At 45.0% G+C, this 19,098-nt stretch overlaps 1 protein-coding gene across 11 annotated transcripts in view; it reads right to left on the reverse strand.

Annotated features, from left to right (window-relative positions):
• LOC141571246 (uncharacterized) overlaps positions 1-19,098 on the reverse strand; it is a 581,124-nt gene that overhangs the window by 553,366 nt on the left and 8,660 nt on the right. The window lies entirely within an intron of this gene.

A 19,098-nucleotide genomic window follows, 5' to 3' on the forward strand; every position in this document is an offset into this window, starting at 1 on the left:
TCCCCAAGGGAGCAAGTGCAGGAGGAGGATTCCTGTGGGACACCCCAGCTATAAGAGGGCTAGCAGCTGTAACAAATGGTGCCAAATGTCCATGGCTTAACTCAATGAAATTTATGTTTCATTTACACGACGTGAGTTGTGAGATTTCTCAGCACTCCTGGTCTGGGGGCTCTGTGGCAACAGGAATTAACTCCCTGCTTCTGTGTCTTGACTTCCTTTCGCTCAGCTCTTCCCGCACTGATTCTGTGTGCTTTGGGGCAACTGGCATTCTGCAGACATCAACCTCAGGTAAGGGGCTGGGGCTTTGAAAACCATTCCCTCTTCCTCATGCCTCTCACCACCTTAATCCCTTCCACCTCACTTCCCACCCCATTCAAGAGAGCCACAGTCACTTGTCAGGCATCGCACCAGCTTCAAATTTGTGCTACTGTCTCCTGTGGGGTTCTTAAGGAAAAGAGGGGCGAGGAAACAGCCATCAATCCCGTCTAACCACTCCCCTACAAAATGTGCCACCACTGGGCCTGTCATGTCTATTTCTCCCCCCCCCTCCTTTTTCCACCTCCCCCCCAAACACTCCATTGTTTTTCTCAGTCTGGTTGTATAGGACACAGCTCCCAGGCCCAAGCTGGTATTATGAGCCTTGCGCTCCCCCGGGGTCTGAGGCAGTCGGTCACCAGTCATCAGTTGGTCACAGCCGCTCATGGCAGCTCTCGCCGGCTGATGGCCGTGGCTCATGGCCCACGGCCTGTGGCTCATGGCCCACGGCCTGTGGCTCATGGCCCACACCCCGTGGCTCATGGCCCACACCCCGTGGCTCATGGCCCACACCCCGTGGCTCATGGCCCACGGCAGTCCACGGCAGCTCACACCGACCAACCTCCGACTGCTCACCACAGCCAAGCTCCAGGGAGAGCCGTTGTTCACAATCTTAGCTGTAGAGGACGCAGCTCACTGGCCCATGTAGGAATCGAACCAGCGACCTTGTTGTTAGGAACACGACACCCAAGCAACCCGGCCGGCCCATCATGTCTTGAGGATCTTTCTTTGCTTATTTAACTGGTCCCTCCTACAGAAGTTGGGAGGGAAAGGAAAGCAAGAACGGTTGCCCAATAGATTGTTTATACACACTTTATACACATTCTCTCCCAATACGCTCACTGTACTGTGCTGGTAAGCCAAGTCAGTATGAAGGGGGGCAGCCAGGCCTCCCACACATGGGATAGATGGTAGGAGAGGAAGAGTGTCTCAGAAAACCTATTCCCCACACAAATCAAGCACCATGCCACACGCAGTGGGCCCCAGAAAATGCCTTTTTTATAACATAAGCCTGAGCTAAGCCATGCACCTCTCCCAGCGACCTCTTGCAAAATGTCAAAACTTCAGAAACTTAGAATTGCATAATCTCTATGCATAAGGAAAAAGAATCAGAAATCCAGCAAAGTGCCTTCCCCCAGGTGGGAAGTAGATTGAATATTGGAAGAGAGAAGAAAACAAAATATCTGTGTAGAGAGAACATTTTTCCTGAGAACAATTTATCATCAACAGGGGAAGTACAATTTAGAGAAATATGAATAAATGGAGAATTTGTTTATAATTGGCAATTAATATGGGCTCATTATGCTAATCCAAGAGTTAGGAGGAGGCCAGGATTGCCTTTAATGACTTTTAATTGAGTTAATTTGAGGCTGCTAGTTCATTTCCCATAGAGCAGAGCTGCAGTCAGGGGCACACACTGTACAAATCCCATTGGGGGTGGGGAGCCTTCACCTTAATGACAGAAGGACAGAATGGGGATGGGAACACGGTGTCCCATGACTTTGGCCAACACCCTGAGCCCTCCAGAACCAGCACTCCGCCCAGGGCAGAGGAGTCCATAACTGCTTATGGCAACAGCCCCACGGAGCCCCGCTGCATGACGGAGGCGGAGAATCAAGGAGCTGGCATACACAAGACCCTTGACAGGCCTTTTGCTACTGGGTTAAGTGAGAGGCACTTGTGTCTGCATGTAAACTTTGTCGTTCTCTGGAAACTGCCTCTCGCAATGTCAGTTTTATTAAAAGCATTGGCTTGAATGACTAAAATTTTCAGGTCTCCCAAACACATGTTATAGGTACCTACATAGGCCCATCCATACATCAATAACATGGAGCCTCAGTAAGGGCAGTCTGGATGGAGGACTGTTACTGCATCACACAACCATCTTACCATCCCCCACAGCAGCCATACAACAATTATTACCATTTGAAAGATGAGAAAAATGAGGTCCAGCCAAAGTCTCAGAGTTAGTCAGTTCCTAAACCAGGATGGCCTGCCCCCTTGGCTACTAAGCCTCCCACTGCCTAGGAGAGTGACCACTACACACACACACACACACACACACACACACTCTCCCAAGCTCTGAGAGGCCACGTGTTCCTGCCATCTTGCCTTCTGACCTATTGACCTAGGAGCTGCCTGCCTGGCCCTCACCCGCCCTGTAAATCAGGAAACTGAGAGTATAGTGTGGGGCTCCAGTTGTGCCCCAGAGCCATCCTGTCCCCAGAGACATGATGGCTACAGCAGTGATGACAGCTTTTCCTTTCATGAGAAGCAGGAATGCACAGGCTTAATGACTGGCAACGCCAGGAGGAGCAAGAATGCTGAGTGGTATTGAGAGGGGCACATGCCAACACCTTCTATTCATGTTCTGAGAACAGGCTTGGGATGAACTGGGGCATTAAAGAAATGAAGGCCAGTTTAGACATGCTCAGTTAGGACTGCCCAAATTTCAGAACATTCAGCTGAATACATCTAACAAGCAGTAGAAATACAGGTCTGAAGGTTAGCAAGAAAAGTGAGTCTAGTGCTAATAATTCAGGGTGAGCTAAGGTGTAAATTATAGTTGAAGGCATGGGAACACAAAGCAAAATATAAAGAAGGCCAAAGATGGAACCTGGGGAAGAAGACATTCAAATGTTTTCTATGAACGAGACTTGGAGGCCAACTAGTCTCTAAATAACTTAAAAGCCTAACCCTGGTCTTTGTTCTTCATTACTAACATAGATCCTTACATTTGCAATAATACATAAGTGATATTTTTCCTACTCAAATCATAGATTTTGAAAAGGACGTTAACGGGAGCAAGGAAAATGATCTTTAAAATGAAAACTTAAAATCTGGGATTGCATTAAATAAAAAGGCAATGGTGTGTAATGATTATATATCCCCTCTCAAATCCATGGGAAAAACAAAATAAAGACTTCAAAGTAAACAGAAAGAGAAGGCATGGACAAAGCCCACCTCCACTGCTCCCTTCCCACTAGAGCAGAAGTGACACCAAACTGCACGCCCATCTCCCCATGGTAATCAGTAATTACTGTGTGCTGGGAGTTAGGGAAAGAGCCTAAATTTGGAAAATGAAGTAATGATAGCCCCTCAGTATTTAACGGAAAGGGGGAGCTCTAGCCTGTTAACTCCCATGCCACAAATATTAGATGTCTCATAAAAGCCATAGCTAGAGTCACCAACAGTCCCCTTGCTTCTACATCTAGCAGCCTGTTTACACACTTGATTTGACTCTTAACAGCATTTTGTACTATCCTCAGTCCCGTCAGCTGTCTGGGTGTTCCTCCTTTGTGACTTTGGTCGGTTTCTTCCTTCTACCCACAGCCTCCATATCAGTGTCCTTGGAACACTTCATGCTCTCCCTGGCTGAGGAAGTCACTCTTGACTCTCCCTCAATCACTCAATCTCCCCCCACACTCAATCAATCACTAAGTCCTGTCAATTTTAGTTTCTAAACATTCCTCAGATTTAATCACTTCTCACCATCCCAACTATTGCCCTATATTAGATCACCAACATATCTCATTTGTTTCTGTAGCAGTCTTGTCACTCATATTATCTCCTACCTGGCAGCTCTATTTCGTACCTCCCCACCCATCCATCCATCCATCCATTCATGTATGTATGCATGCATCCATCCATCCATCCATCCACATATCCACCCATCCTTCCATCAGGACATACATACATACTTATCCATCCATCTATCCATCCATCCATCCACCCACCCGCCCACTCATTCATCCATCATCCATGCACGCATACACCCATCTGGTGGTCTGACCATAGTCAGTGTGCCCTACCCAGAGAGGTTTGCATCTTTTTCTGCAATGGCTCTTCACTACTCTTAGAGCACAAACCTCCCAACGTGACAACGTCCTCTGTGGTTCATCTTTGCTTATTCTCCTGACCTCCTGTCTTCCCAACCACCCACTTCCACAGTTGCTCTCTAAGTTGCACATAAGGAGTTCATCTCATTCCCAAGCAGGTCACCCTCTGAGTCTCTCCCCTCCATCCAGTCCTCAGCACAATCTGTTATAAGGTACTATCTTTACCACCCCAGGCCCTTAACGTCAGCTACAGGAAGGAAACGAGGGAGGAAAGGTGGGAGGGAAAGTGGGCAGGGAAGGAAAATAAATCTTAAGATCAGATTGATGATGTCCTTAAATGTAAAACTAGTAGGTAGTTCAAATGAACTACCTAAACCTTGTTTATGTAATTTCAGACTCCAAACTCTATTTTTTCCAATAACCGACAATGTATTACAGTAAGCCTATACATGAAAGACTTCCACAGTGCAGTTTTGGTGTTAAAGCACCTATTTGTGGAGCAATTCCAAACATACAGTGAGGAAGTTTAGTAAATGTTTCTCCACTAGTTTTTTGACTAGCCTTGGAAGCTTCCCCGGCCGTGACGCAAGGCACCGTCCAAAGGTACACCTTTGGAGAGGAGTGAATGGACAAATAAAAGCAGTTACATCTGTGCCAGATGCTCTTTTCCATAACACTTCATCCAGGGAACACAATGAAGAGAACGCCTGTTACAGACTTTTTTCTCCATTTCCAAAGCGGAACTCATTTCAATGACCTGACTGTGGTGTGATGTTAAAATGTGTGGCATGACCATTGGCAGAGTACAGATGAATGTTCTGTCATCAAGCTCCCTTTAGCTCTATCTGACCCAACCTAAACAACGCCCTCCCCCCGCTCCCTATTACTCAGGATGCCCTGCAAGGCTGATGTTCTCCACTTCTTTATTAATGCATGTAGTGATGATGCCTGAATGTCTGGGAGAACTTATTCCGTTCCTAACTTCACTTCTCTTTTCAAGACTCACTTCAAATTCAGTATTTTCAGTAACTCATTTTAATAATTAATGAGGTCAAAAATGGCTAACTCATTGAAAGCATTATTTCCATCAGCACTAAAGATTCCCCATGGGGTCCAATTCCGTATTTCTAACATGACTCAAAAAGATATTCCCAAAAGACTCACAAAAACATTTCAGCTTCAAGTGGTAGCAAACTGTCTATGAAAAACAAACAAAACTCAACAAAAAGTGTGCTCAGGTTTAGTGGTGGTGGTTATAAACTATTTAAATATGCAGAAGTGCCTAAGTCATAAAACCAAATAAATCACAGAACAACCTCTCCTCCATTGGAGGTGATTTATATGGGGACCTCCATAACTATAGGAGAATGAATCTTTTAAAGTACTCTTAAAGTAGTTGATTTTCTAATGACAACTGTCATTCAGTGGACATTTTCTGTGTTCAGTCCCGTTGTATAATTCTTTCAATCATGCTAGTGGGTCATTAAGTTTTCATCCAACAAAGCCTTGTTGAACATCAGCTGTGTGCCAGGTACTAATCTGGGTGGCACAGTTTTAAAGATGATGAAAAGATCATGACAATCTCTCAAGTTGCTCACAGTCTACTAGGGAGCACCTAATGAAAACAAGTAATTGAAAGTCTGGTGAGATGCATAACCTAATAGAGATTCATTTCATGAAGTGGTCAGTGGTTGTGGGGGAGGACAGACAGGGAAGCAGTCAGTCACAGAAAAGCTTGGCCTGGAAGTGGCCATTCGGAGCACTAGGTATTCACAGGCAGATGGGGAGAGACAGGCATGGACAGAGAAAAAGGAAGAAGGAACAGGTCTGTTACCTTGGGGAATAATAATTACTGCAATGCAGATAAATCATGGTAGGTAGCATTTGAAAGAACAAAGGAGATGGGGTTGGGAAGGCCAATGGAAAGCTCTTGATATCAACCCAAACAACCCAGCTTGCACCTTCTGGTTAGACACAAAAGAGTTTTCAGCGGAGGGGTAAAGTAGGTAGGTTTGCATTGGATATGGTCACTCCAGCAGCAGAGTAGAAGATGGGCTGGGATAAGTCAGAAGCACACCGGACCCAGAGAGTCAAACTAGGAGCCCAGTAGAACCGCTACAGCTAGAGAGGAAAAAACATACGGCAGCAGCTGTGAGGAGAGCTGCGATAAACATTAAGAACACAGGGAATTATTGAGATGCAGCTAAACTTGAATTGGCATGGCTTTTTAACAAACAAACCTGTAAAAACAAGGCTTATTGCAAACAGGTTTTTAAAGATAGCTGAAGTCAAGATCTTGATACCACAAAAGAGGGAAAACAGAATAAAGCTCAGTGGAGCCAAAGGTATTGAGTTAATTATCACAAAATTGACCAATAAAATCTACCTCTGATAACAAAGATAATTTTTAATTAAAATGAACTCTATTTTCTGCAACAAATATTTTAAGAAAAACGGATTTCTAAAACAAGTATTTCTCAAGGTTGCATTTCAATAGATTTTAGAACTCGTAAAACAAGACTTTCAATAAATGTAGGTATTCTTCTTCATAAACAGAGTTAGAAGCTGAACTTCATGATAATAAGACATGGAATATACACGGTTGTAACTTGCATTTTTAAAACAACTATTGTGTAAATAATCACCAGCTTCTTCCCTATCCCCCTAACAACACACAACGGCTATCCCAAGATTAGTTCTCTCTAGGCTACAGTTTTCCACTATTCCAATGAGCCCCATCAAACTCAAATTAAAACTATAATTGCTAGCCAGCACTGAATCACAGATTCTAGGATTTCAGATATTACGTCCACAAGAGAATACAAAAACTGAAGGAGAGGGAAGAGTCTAGAATGCCTCTGGCTTGGGTAACCAGGTAAATGGCAGTACCATTAACTGAGAGAATAGAAGAACATGAGTTGGTAAGGGAATAACAGGTACTTCCTGTTAGGCGCTGGTGGATAGTCAAGTGGAGAAGGTAGGTAGGCCATTGTGACATTCAGTCTGAAGTTTTAGAAATCTGGCTTAAAGATATCTGTTTGGAAGATATTAACCTAGTTGTAGCAACTAAAGACATGGAAGTGAGGAAGTTCGGGGTGCACGTAAAATGAGAGCAGAAGAAGATGGCACGATTATCCAGGACCTTAAATAAGAGCCTGGAAAGTGGAGAATCATCCCTCAGAGGAGCTGGGAAACAGTAGTGAGAGGGCAGGAGTAGGACCAGAGAGTCATATCACAGAGGACGAGGGAGGAGGAGTTGCAAAGGGGGCGTTGTCAACAGGCTGAAAGCTCTCGGGGGAACAAACATGAGAATGGGGCAAGTCTCCCTCAAATTTGGTGATTACCAGGGTGTTAGCAACAGCAGCAACATACTTACAGCTAAATTCATCAAAATGTCCTTTCCTGAGGTCATGTTCTAGGTTTCTGAGAAAGTGACCAGAACTGCAGAACAGCAGCTTCAGGTCCTGGCTGCTAGAAGATCTCCTGACCATAAGGTCGTACAACAACAAAACAAGTTTCCTGGACCTCCCAGGGGCCAAATGTGGAACAATTTGAGTGTCAAAATAGTAATACTAATGAATTACAACTCACTGACTGAAACAAGATTTAAAGAGTCTGTATAGATGTAAATAAATAATAAATAAATGGGGGAGAAGAGGCAGCTCTTCTGATAGAACGCCTGTGTCTCTCTCAGTATATGATGATGATATGTGATATACGATAGGATACATATTTTATGTTGTATTATATCTTGTAACTATAATATATGTTTTAATATCTAAATAATAGATATAGAAGAAATTAGAAGGTTAAAAAATTACCAAGAGATGTTAAAATGAACGGATAAAAGTTGAGGAACAGCATATTTCTAGCCTCAATGTATATCTTCACAAATTCCTAATTAAATAGGGCAAAATGTAACTTTACAGTAAAGAAGCCTGATAAACACCACCTTAACCAAGTGTCAAAGCCAGTGTCACCAAGGTTGGAACAACCAACATCAGTGTCTCCTAAAGGAAGACACAACACGCTTCCGTCACAGCCCCGTCCCAAGTGCAGAGCTTGAATCCAATTGTTGGGAAGCACCACATAAATCTAAATAACGGGCCTGTGCTCTTGAAAAACAAAAGAGTCGATCAAAGTCAAGAAAGACCAGGAAAAGCTGAGAAATTGTTCCAAATTGTAAAGTACTAAAGAGATATGATGACTAAACGTAATCCATGATCCTGGATCAAATTCTGGGTGAGAAAAAGAATCGCTATAAAGGATGTTACTGAATCAATAACATATGACTATTGCCTGTGAATTCGACCAGAGGTTCTAAAACCCTCTCTGTGTCAGACACATGTGAGAGTTTGTCAAAATAAAGCTTTTGGAGCCCCATCACTGGGGTTTCTGATTCAGAGGCTCTGGGATGGAGCTCAGAATTTGCATTTCTAACAAGCTCCCAGGAAATACTGATGCCGGGACCTCACTTGGAGAACCACTAGATTAATTATATGACGAGGTCCATGTTAAATCTCCCAATCTTGATAATTAAATTGCACATGTGTGAAAGAATGTTTTGTTCATAGTAAATACACACTGGGGTAGAGGGACTTGACTTAATCTCAACCTCACGTGGTTTGAAAAGTGTGTGTGTGTGTGTGTGTGTGTGTGTGTGTGTGTGTTGAGAGAGAGCGCACACACACAAATAAACAAATGGTGCAAAACGTAAATGATGAGCCCAGCTAAAGGGTATATGGAAGTTTATTAGACTACTTTTGCAGTTTTATTTAAGATGGAAACTATATCAAAGTAGAAATTTGCCCCAAATATCTGAACATAAACCATCATCCCTCTGCAGTGCTTCGCAGTGGGGAAAGCTAACTGCTATTACTGACTCCACTAATATGGACTCTATCACCTGCAAGGGAGGTAAGAGAATTTGCTTCTGCATCTCACACACCAGTGCAGATAAAGTGCTCTGTGATACCTGAGAACTTCAGCAAGACTATAAACCCCAAGTTTGTGAGAAAAGCTGGGAGTGTGCATACCTTTTTCTAGAGAGAGGGTCATTACCTTTTAAACTAAGAACACTTCAGTATTTAAACAAATATTGCACTACAGAAAATACTGTAAAATCTTAGCAAAGATCAAGCCTGTCATGCACTCTTAACTCCGTTCAGTAAGACCTGGCTGGAAGGGCTGCTGACCATCGAGAAGCCGCTGTACCAGTGTTCACTGCGGTCATCCCTTCTGGCTCGTGGGTGCCCAGGCCCTCCCTACTGGTTGCTAAGTATTTAGAATATCACCCCAGCATGTAGGTTGCCAATTGTGCGCCCAAGGCAAAAAGCAAAACACTTCTTTTCCAGACATAAAAGTCCAAATAGATAAGCAAAGTTTCGTTCATGACAAGTACCCAAGACCCAGGGTGAGAGTCGGCCGCCCCGGTGGAGCCAGGCAGGTCACAGGATCTGAACACAACGACATTTTTCAAAGTCCTTCCTCTGAGGTTCTCTCCATCATTCCTTAAAAGGCACAGGAAGGGATAAACCTGTCATTAACGCCTCTGCATTTTTGTCTCTTTAGGCGGATGCACAGACCAGACTGTTCTGTAATTATTTGGGAAAGAAAGGCATTGCAACTGCTTAAAAGATTCTGTTTCTTCAATAAGTCCTTTAACACCCCCAGAGCAGTACATTACAAAGGCCTTCGCACACACAAAGAAAGCATTTCTATAACCATTTACAGCATCACACATCACCATGGCTGCCTCTCCTGATGTGGTACCTGCCGGCAACAGGCAGAAAGAGGGAACTCAGAGGAGCTCGTTTCCATAATGAGAGGCCACTTAGTGCTCTGAGAACCTGGCAGTTTTAAACCAGTTGGAGTGGACACTTGGGAGTGCAAGTTCTTAGTCTAGCGTCGATTTACACTTTACATTGCACCCCCTTCAAATAATTATGTAACACTGTTAATTACCAGCCCTGTTATTTTGCTGGCAATAAACGAGAAGAGAAATACTGCTATTTTTATATGAACAAACTACCTGGTCCCCAGGCCCTGTGGCGGGGTAAATTCTGCCATTTTCTCTCTGCTACTGATATCACAGAGGCACTGAGCAGGCTGAGATGGCTTTTTTATTAAACATGGGGGAAATTTGCAGCAGAAATAGTGGCATATCAAAAATTTGATGTTAACGAAAGCTGTGGGAGAGCGTCCTGGGCTGAAAGCCTGGGCCCAAAGATCCAAATTAATTCTCTCATGGGGTCACTTAACTTCCCAGGAGAGGCATGTGTATGGTTCCAAACATTTTATTGTGCTTGGGGAACGAAGCTTGAAGGCTGTTCTTAAATGGGCCCTCTCCAACATGAGCAACTCTGTCCTTCAAAATTTAAAGACACCTTTCAACATATTATTTAAGCCCTATTTTTGATACCCACCACAGGTTACATGTCACAGGGCAGGTGTTTTTCTCACCTACCCTTTTCTTCAGTTTGATTGATAACAGAAGAGAAAAACTGAGGTTGAAAAATCTTTCCAAAATGCCTCTTTCCTACAATGGGAGGCGAATGCAGGTTTTAGAGAAGTGTGACTTTAGCACACAAAAGAGAGCTGTTGGCTGGGACACGCCACAGTCACTTCAATCAGAAAACTCTGTGGGACCCTAAGAGCAGGTGTTAACCGTGATTCCAGCACTTACCAGTGGTGAGACCTCGGGCAAGTTCAGGATCTCTCTCAGCCTCCATCTCCTGTCCACAAAATGCAGGCGACAAGGAGCACTTCACCAGTTAGTTGTGTGGATTAAAGGGAAGAGCATTTAGCAAATGGCCAGCGGGACAGTAAGCACTCAATAAATGTTAGCTAATTTTTTTAACTGGGCAAGGCTGACCGTGTATCTCTCCATTCCTGTTGATTTCAACCACGTCTCTACAGCTGTGTAGGTAAAGTATCCTACAGCAATCAGAAGGCCTATCTACCCCATAATACTCACCTCTGACAGACTCGCTACTTCCCTGGGTCAGAAAGTCTGAAATCTTAACAACCGAGGCTTCATTTGGGATAAAAGAGTTCTTTTTCAAGTGCCGTTGTAGAGAGAGAGGCACTTCCAGGTTCTGGAGTGGTTGTCTCAGGGCAGGAGGTGCCAGGAAGGACCAACTTCCAGAGAGCAGATCCCCTACTAGGGTTGCAAGGACTTGAGGGAGGGACCAGCAGAAAGTGCCATCAGCCAGGGAACTGCAGACACTGCTTTGGGTCACAAGGGAACTGGAAGAAGTAGTTTGGGAAGATCGGAGAAAATTGAAGCAAAGTGAGAAGCATCACAGACTGACAGCCCCATCTCACTCTCTCATCTGTGACCAGCCCTTCCTATTCCAACTTGTTTCAAGCCTGTAACCCATTCCTCATTTAACTTACACCATTTTATGAGGTTTGGGATTAGTTAGTGGCGAACACAACACACTCTAATCAGGGACCAGACCTGAGAAATCTACAGTCCAATATGGTAGCCACCAGCCACATGTGACCAATTAAATTTGAATAAACTAAAATTAAAAATTCAGTTCCTCAGTCACACCAGTCACATTTTAAGTGCTCAATAGCCACATGTAACCCATGGCTACTGTGGAGGGCAGCACATGTAAGAACATGTCCATCATCGCAGAAAGTTTGATTGGATGGCACAGTTATAGATCCATAAAATGACACAAAACCAAATGTGAAACAATGCCCAGCTGGAGTGATTGGGGGTGCAGGGGGAAGGGTAACAGATGAAATAAGATATGGCAGGCAGAATAATGGTTTATTTAGATTTTTCTTTTTTCTTCTTCCTCTTCCTTCTCTCAGGAGTTAGATTTTATGCACAAGTTTATTTCTATAGGGTCAGAAAAATAATGGAACATAAAAACAAAATCTTTTGAGTGTCTACCACAGGTCAGATACTTTCATATATAGCTGATTCTCTTTATTTGTGATAATTGCGTTCTATAAAGTTGCCTTGAAAACTAAACTAGTGAATACTATACTTTACCCTTAGGGGAAACGCAGGGTTCTGCCCTCTGGAGCCTCTGGTCAGAACACATTCACCACCAGATCAACACATAGCCATGTGTTATGTGTGTGTGTGTTTCTTTTTAAAGACACTGATGGTTAACTTTATGTGTCAACTTGACTGGGCCAGGGGTGCCCAGATACTTGGCCAAACACTAATCTGGGTGTGTCTGTGAGGGTTTCCTGATGAGATGAGCATTTGAACCAGTGGACTCAGTAGAGCAGATTGCCATCCCCCCTATGGATGTGCCTCATCCAATCAGATGAAGGCCTGAATAGAACAAAAAGGCTGGGTGAGACGAAACTCCTGCCTGGGTTGGGACACTGGTCTTTTCCAGCCTTCATATGTGAACTGAAATATCAGCTCTTCCTGGGTCTCCAGCTTTAAGCGCTCAGATGGGAATTTACACTATCCGCTCTCCTGGGTCTCAACTGGCCAACTACAGACCTTGGGACTGCTCAACCTCCCTAACCACATGAGCCAATTCCTTATAATAAATCTGTACCCATCCCATCAGTTCTGTTTCTCTAGAGAATCCTGACTACTTCAGACACCTTGTTTAGTGTCTAATTGATTCATGAACATGGAACTCACAGCCAACACCACCCTAATGATTTAACGAAGCTTCTTTAACACATGTGTTTTCTCTGTAAGGCACCTCAGCCTTCTTATGCATAGGAACACTTTAACACTATGCTTGGAGAATAATTGAAATGACTAAACCACCAACGAAATTCACAAACGTGAACTATATGGCACTAAACAGGCAAAAAGAGTATTTGTTCACAGTATGAGCATTTCTATAGCAAACACTCAGTGATGGCTACAGCACATATCTCGCCTCACCTATTTGAAATCATTAGTCTCCTGTGTCCTGGTTGTTTACTTTTTTCCTTGGAAAGCAACAAGCAAGAATGCAAACTAGTAAATATTGATCGGGCGCCTACTGTGAGTAGGGTACTGTGCTCAATGCAGTGGCAGATTTCAGTCTATTCCCTATGGCTGGCATTTGTCTAAGTGCTCATTTCTGCATGTGAAGGGGATTTCCAAACATTCGCTCAAGCCTGGTTGGTGTTCACTGTGACATTTTGAGAACTTGTTACTAATGGTGATCTCTGATGATTTTCAGTCAACAAACGCCATTTTTGCAAGCCTGGCTAACTTAGAAAGCTGTGAGATGAATAGTTTGGACTTGGAGGACCCATGTTGACCACATCCAGTTCTACCAGTCTATAGTTGTGTCGCTCTAAAGTGAGGGAGTGAGCGCCTCTCAGCCTGTTTCTTTATATAATGAGGAAATCAAAACCTGCTTCCTAAGGCATTCATTAAGGCATTAGTCCAATAAGTAATCTATGACACAGGCACCAAACTGTTCCTTAAGGCACAGCTGCTTTCTGGGAGCGTGCCCACCCACATCTGGAATGCAAGGCTCTTTGGGTCTGCAGAGCCCTGGAGGGTTGGTCTGCTGGCTTGAGACTGGGGCCAGAACAGAGCTAATGGGAGTAGCTTTGGAGCTGGACTTGCAGCAAGGAGATCAACATTGAGGCTGGACAGAGGAGCCCCTGGCCAAGTGTTTGCTGATAGCCTGGGAGAGAGAGGTGGCAGAGGGGCTGGAGGGGTCCTGGCCCTAACCTGGACGTCCAGGTGTTTGTGCTTTGCAGCGCAAAGCCCTCATTCTCCACAAACTTTCAGCAGTGTCCACACCCCAAGTGCCCTGTGAGCACTTTGTTTCATAGCCTTTATGGAAGCGAGCTGGTTCTCCTGCTGGGCCCATGAGCACCACTGAATCTGGGCCAATGCAATAAAGGTCCTAAGAGTAACTGGACAGGCCTTTGCACTGGAGCCCCTCCTAAAAGGCCCCAGAAGCAACGTACTTGGAGGTTGGTTTCAGATCACAGCAGAGCACCTCGCAATTAGCCCCACAAGTGGCACACACAAAGGGCAGTCTCAACAGGCACCAGAGCCCGAGTGAGGCTGGGGTCCTTCACTCCTCTAGGGGAACCTCTGTGGCTGAGAGATCCGTCCTGATTCTCAATCACGACACCGAGGTTTGGGGCCCATTTCATGTGTCAGCCCCTCCTAGCATTTGCGACGTGGGTTCTTCTTTATATTCTTAATTATAAAACTTCTGCAGGGTCAGGAACCCACAGCAGAGACCTGGAAGTGGGTGGGATGGGATGGGATACATTTGTGCCTACAGAGACCGTGCTGATTTCTGAGTGCCATTTGAACGTGCTTAGCAGAGTTCCTGGAACACATTAAGTAGACAACCTATTTTACTTGCATTGGTTTGAGTAAAACACACCCTTAGAAGATCCTCACTGCCTTCAGCGACACAGGCCACCACAACCCAGGCTCTGTGCTAATCCCCATCTAACTAGCTCCCCCACTGAGTAGTACAGACACCATCTTCAGCCCTACGACCCCAGTTCTATTAAGGCTGGGGATCTATGAAACACTGGGAAAGCATGTTTGCCAAAAGGCTACATGGCAAAGTTTAATCCACTCTAAAAAGGACCTTTGACGCACACACCCTACAGTGAGCAGTCACGAGGTCCCTGCGAAGCAGCCCAAGCCCGGGAGGCCACAGACCTGCTCCCTTCCACATCTCAGGGCTTCACTCCTTTGATTGGGTACCTGACACCTCAGCATGTTCAGCCTCCAGAATTTCCGAGCACTCCACCCTTGCTAAGCACTCCAGAATGCCAGTGGTGCCCCCAGCTCACTCTGCCTCAGTGTCCCCTCCTCTCTGGCTGAGCAGCCACACTTAGACACAAGGACCAAAACCCCCTTTCCCTGGCAAAGTCCCTCTTGTCTTTATATCCTTTGTCCTTGATTTTCAGAGTCCTTTGCCCAGCATATCCCCTCCATAATTCATCCTTACATCACAGAAATATTGCATTAGCTAAGGCCAAGTGCAGAGGCCCAAAATGAAAGAAAGAATGTCTAGTACTTATCCACAGTTCTTGAGCACCCCTCTTCCTGGTCTGACTACTGCTGCCAACCCTGACCCCACGCCCCACCCTCACCCTGGATTTCATCCAGAACAGCTGGGTCTCATGAGAATTAGAAATTCTTCACTCTATTAGAAATTGCAGAGCTCCCATTATAGAAGTTGAGTCATAAATACAAATTGTATGTTTTATGCACGTTAAGTGAATTTCACCATGAGTCTCTGCCAAGTGAAGCTGGTAGAGATATATGGGCCACAGTTGGTGGTAACAGCTGTATCTTATCCTTTCAGGGTGGAGGTCACATGAGGAGAGTGACCCCACTCACCCAGGCTCAGGCCATCCACTGGCACCACTCAGATGCAGGGACATGGTCCCCAGGGAAGGAGTCCCTGTCCCTCCTTCCTAGTGACACTTCAGAGCAGAGGGACCACCATCTGCGAAACTCACCACCACTGAGTGCAGGAAGATGATAAAATGGATCCCAGCTATTACTGTTACACGGACATACAACATGTAACTACACAAACGTACCAGTGCAATGAAGGCAGGCAATGAAGAATCACAGTCCCATTCACATTCCTCTTGAGGACCAGAATAGGAAAAGGACAAACGGACAGACCAGGTGCGTACTCAGACTCTGGCTCGGGGCACGGTGCAGGTGTGTCAGGCTCCAGGAGGCACCAGTGAGACCTGAGATGCAGGCCAGCCTGCTGACCAAACCCATATGCACAGAGGGCCATGCTGGCCTCGCCAGCCTCCTTGCCCTGTCTCTTTCCTGTCAGTGTTAGATTGCAAACTGGCCTCACACACAGAGGGCAAGAGGAGATGGCAGAGGCAGGCCATTCCAGATAGGTAGGTGGCAGGTGTAAAAGCAAGGGAAGTCACGCACGAGGCTTGTCATGGGCAACCCGTCAGACAAGTAGCCCTCTGCCCCTGCCTGCCAGAATCTTAAAAGCTGATAGAGAGGCCTTAACTGGGTTCAGTCATGGCTCCATTCCAGGTGGTCACCAACACATAACTCTCTCAAGGCTGCATCCTTGAAACGGTTCCCCCTCTGGGCACGGTGGACTGAATGCACATTCCTAGGACAGGAAAGGGGGTGCGGAGCCTGATTACAGATCCAGCTCATGGGATGGTGGCATCCTTTCAATGACCTCCTCAAACAGACAGCCACAACATCTTTTACCTTTTGCATCCATTCCCTGTGACCTCACTTTCCCCTTATGCAAAAGCAGCTCTATTTGCAAAGGTATAGTGTACTGATCACACAAATGTGTAAGTGACCGGCTAAGGCTGAGGCCAAAGGAACAAAGCTCTAAGTGTGGAATTTCAGTTCTCAACAAAAAGGTGAGAGGGATGTTTTTCTTCTGGCTGGGGTTAGGAGAGCTTCTCCCATTCTTAAACCTGGCCACGCAGGGACGCATTCTACCCCTCAAGAGGATACAGTAAGGTAATATCTGACTTAAAAAAAAAAAAACCACAATGAAACTGGTGGTTTTATTTTTATCACTCAGATTCAACCTACGTTGTTTCTTGTGCCACCTTGTTAATCCTGTTTGAATAAATCTGACCAAATAAATGCCCCATCTATAGACATAAGAAACCAATTATATATTTGAGAAGAGCTGACAGGAACTTTTCAGAATGCCATCAGCTCCAGGGGATGGACTATTTCGACATTTGATCATGGAGAGAATCACCGGGTTTGGATGGTGGGATTGGAGGTGGGGTCTCAGAACCTTCCCAGTGCCACCCTCCCCCCAAATGCATCCTCCGTTCTCTCCCCATACCCCCTTAGGGTGCCCTGAGAAGCAGAAAGAGAATCAAGGGCCTGACCCTTTCTCTGCTTACTCAGCTGACATCAGCTGAGATCGATAAAGCCTAAAGCTTATTCTATTCAAATTCACTTCATTATCTTTTTTTTGTTGTTGTTAACTACCTCTTTTGAAGGGTTGTTGTCTAATGAGCCCTGTGCTGGGTATTCTCCGCCTGTCCCTCTCTCTGTACTCCTACCCTCTCCACTTTGTCTGGGCCTGGGATGCTGTCATCTACAAACTCCGCCATCCAGTTTTCTTGCTTCTGGTTGATTCTTGAGAGTGGGAGACATGTGTAGAAAATTAGAATATTCCAGAAAAGAGAGATTGGGGTATGTGTTTATTAAGCCAGGCTGTGGCTGCATTCCTCCACCTAAGACCCAAGTTACAGGAGGGCAGCCCACAACTGCTCCGTCTGGTGGTCGGTGGGCCTGGGGGCACAGGCTAGAAGGGAGGGGCTGCCCCATCACTCCCCAGGCCCTTGACCCCTGCCTACTTCTTTACAGAGAATTCTTTTCCTTGAACTCTTTTATTTACCCCTTTCGAATGTGCCATGTGTTTCCTGCTGGGACCCTCTCCTATAAGTGTGCGTGATATGTTAGAACAGAAATACCTGAGCTATTTATCAGAATAAATAGACATATATTGGGAGACTTTGCAAATCCTTTTCTATGCAGAGACCATAGCTCCAGAACGCCCCTTCTTGATCAGTATTAATGTAAATGCCCTTCTGAGGGGACTTGAAAGTTTCTAAGTATTTATAGGTAAGAGTGTGCAAAAGGGCACACATGGACAACCTGGCACACAGGGAAAGGTTGGAGATCTGGCTTCCACACACCCTCCAGGCCACCTTCCCAACATCCAAGAGACCTGGGTCTCCTCAGTCTCCACCCCTTACATCAAATACCGCCCCAGTGAGGATGGGCCCCTGCAGTCCGGCCAGCATCACAGGCCAAGCACAGAGTGTTGCTCAAAATTCATAAGGGGCTGCCATTCTCTTTTCTCAGATACTGGCCCCAGAGCACCTATTTCTCATTTCCTGTGGAAAACATTGTTTGGAGCCTCCTCAGTTTCAGAAGCTGGCTCTTTGAAGGGAAGGAACTGGCTTCTTTGATTGTGCCAGGGCAGCAGGAGCAGAAACCAGACAAGCTTTGTAAAGTGTGAACACTGATTTCTGGTCAGAGACGAAGAGCACACAGGTGCTAACGGTACTACTTTGAAGGGGTTTAGCATGCGCGAGTACAGTCAGCGGCTCTCTCGGGAGCGCTGCATCCTAAAATAAGGGGAGGTGGATGGGAGGGGCTACCCTGGAGGGCTGGCCTGGTCTGTGGCGTGTTTGGAAGTGACTTAGGACACAAGGCCCTTTACAAAACTAATGGGGAAGATGATGGTTCTTAGAGAATTTTTGCTTTGTATGTAATGCTGCATCCTGAATATAGTTGATCTCCTTCCAAGAGAAGGGTGAAAGGTTTCAAGTTAATTATTTTCTTTTTGTAAAGTCTGTTTGTACCCAGGATAGCAGACAAAATGTTTCGTCCCTTTCAAAATAGAGTAATTTGTGCCCTCCTGAATATCAACTGTTCTGGTGATGATTGGGCAGCTTATTCCTTCAAGATGCTGTTTGTTCTACATCTCAGTTTTAATGATTTGACCAGCATAAATCTAAACACTAACTCCATGGTTCCTCTTTACCTGAATATTTCAGGGAAATGGGCTTTGGAAGTCCGATTTCAACAATAATCAATTCAGCTATCCTTCCCTTCTCAAAAATCCAATAAATTCTCAGATTAAGGAATTCATTCATTATTGGACAGTCAATCAAATTGATTACGGTATTTCAGCAAATCCAAGCTATTACAAGAGACATCCCGATTTCAAAAATACTAAAATGTAAAACAGTTCATGTTAGAATCAATGAGATCCAGCAATAACAACAGCCAACATCTGAGAGCTTATCATGTGCTAACTGTAATTCTAAGCACTTTACATATATCAGTTCATTTAAACCTCAGTCCAACATCCAAATTGGGAATGAAGAAGTTAAATTGTCACTCTTTGCAGATGACATGATGCTATATGGAGAAAACCCTAAAAACTCCACCAAAAAACTATTAGAAACAATAAGCGAATACAGTAAAGTTGCC

Source organism: Rhinolophus sinicus, chromosome 16 (genome assembly GCF_057876585.1).
Source record: "Rhinolophus sinicus isolate RSI-liver-muscle chromosome 16, RSI-T2T, whole genome shotgun sequence".
Classification (NCBI taxonomy): Eukaryota; Metazoa; Chordata; class Mammalia; order Chiroptera; family Rhinolophidae; genus Rhinolophus; species Rhinolophus sinicus.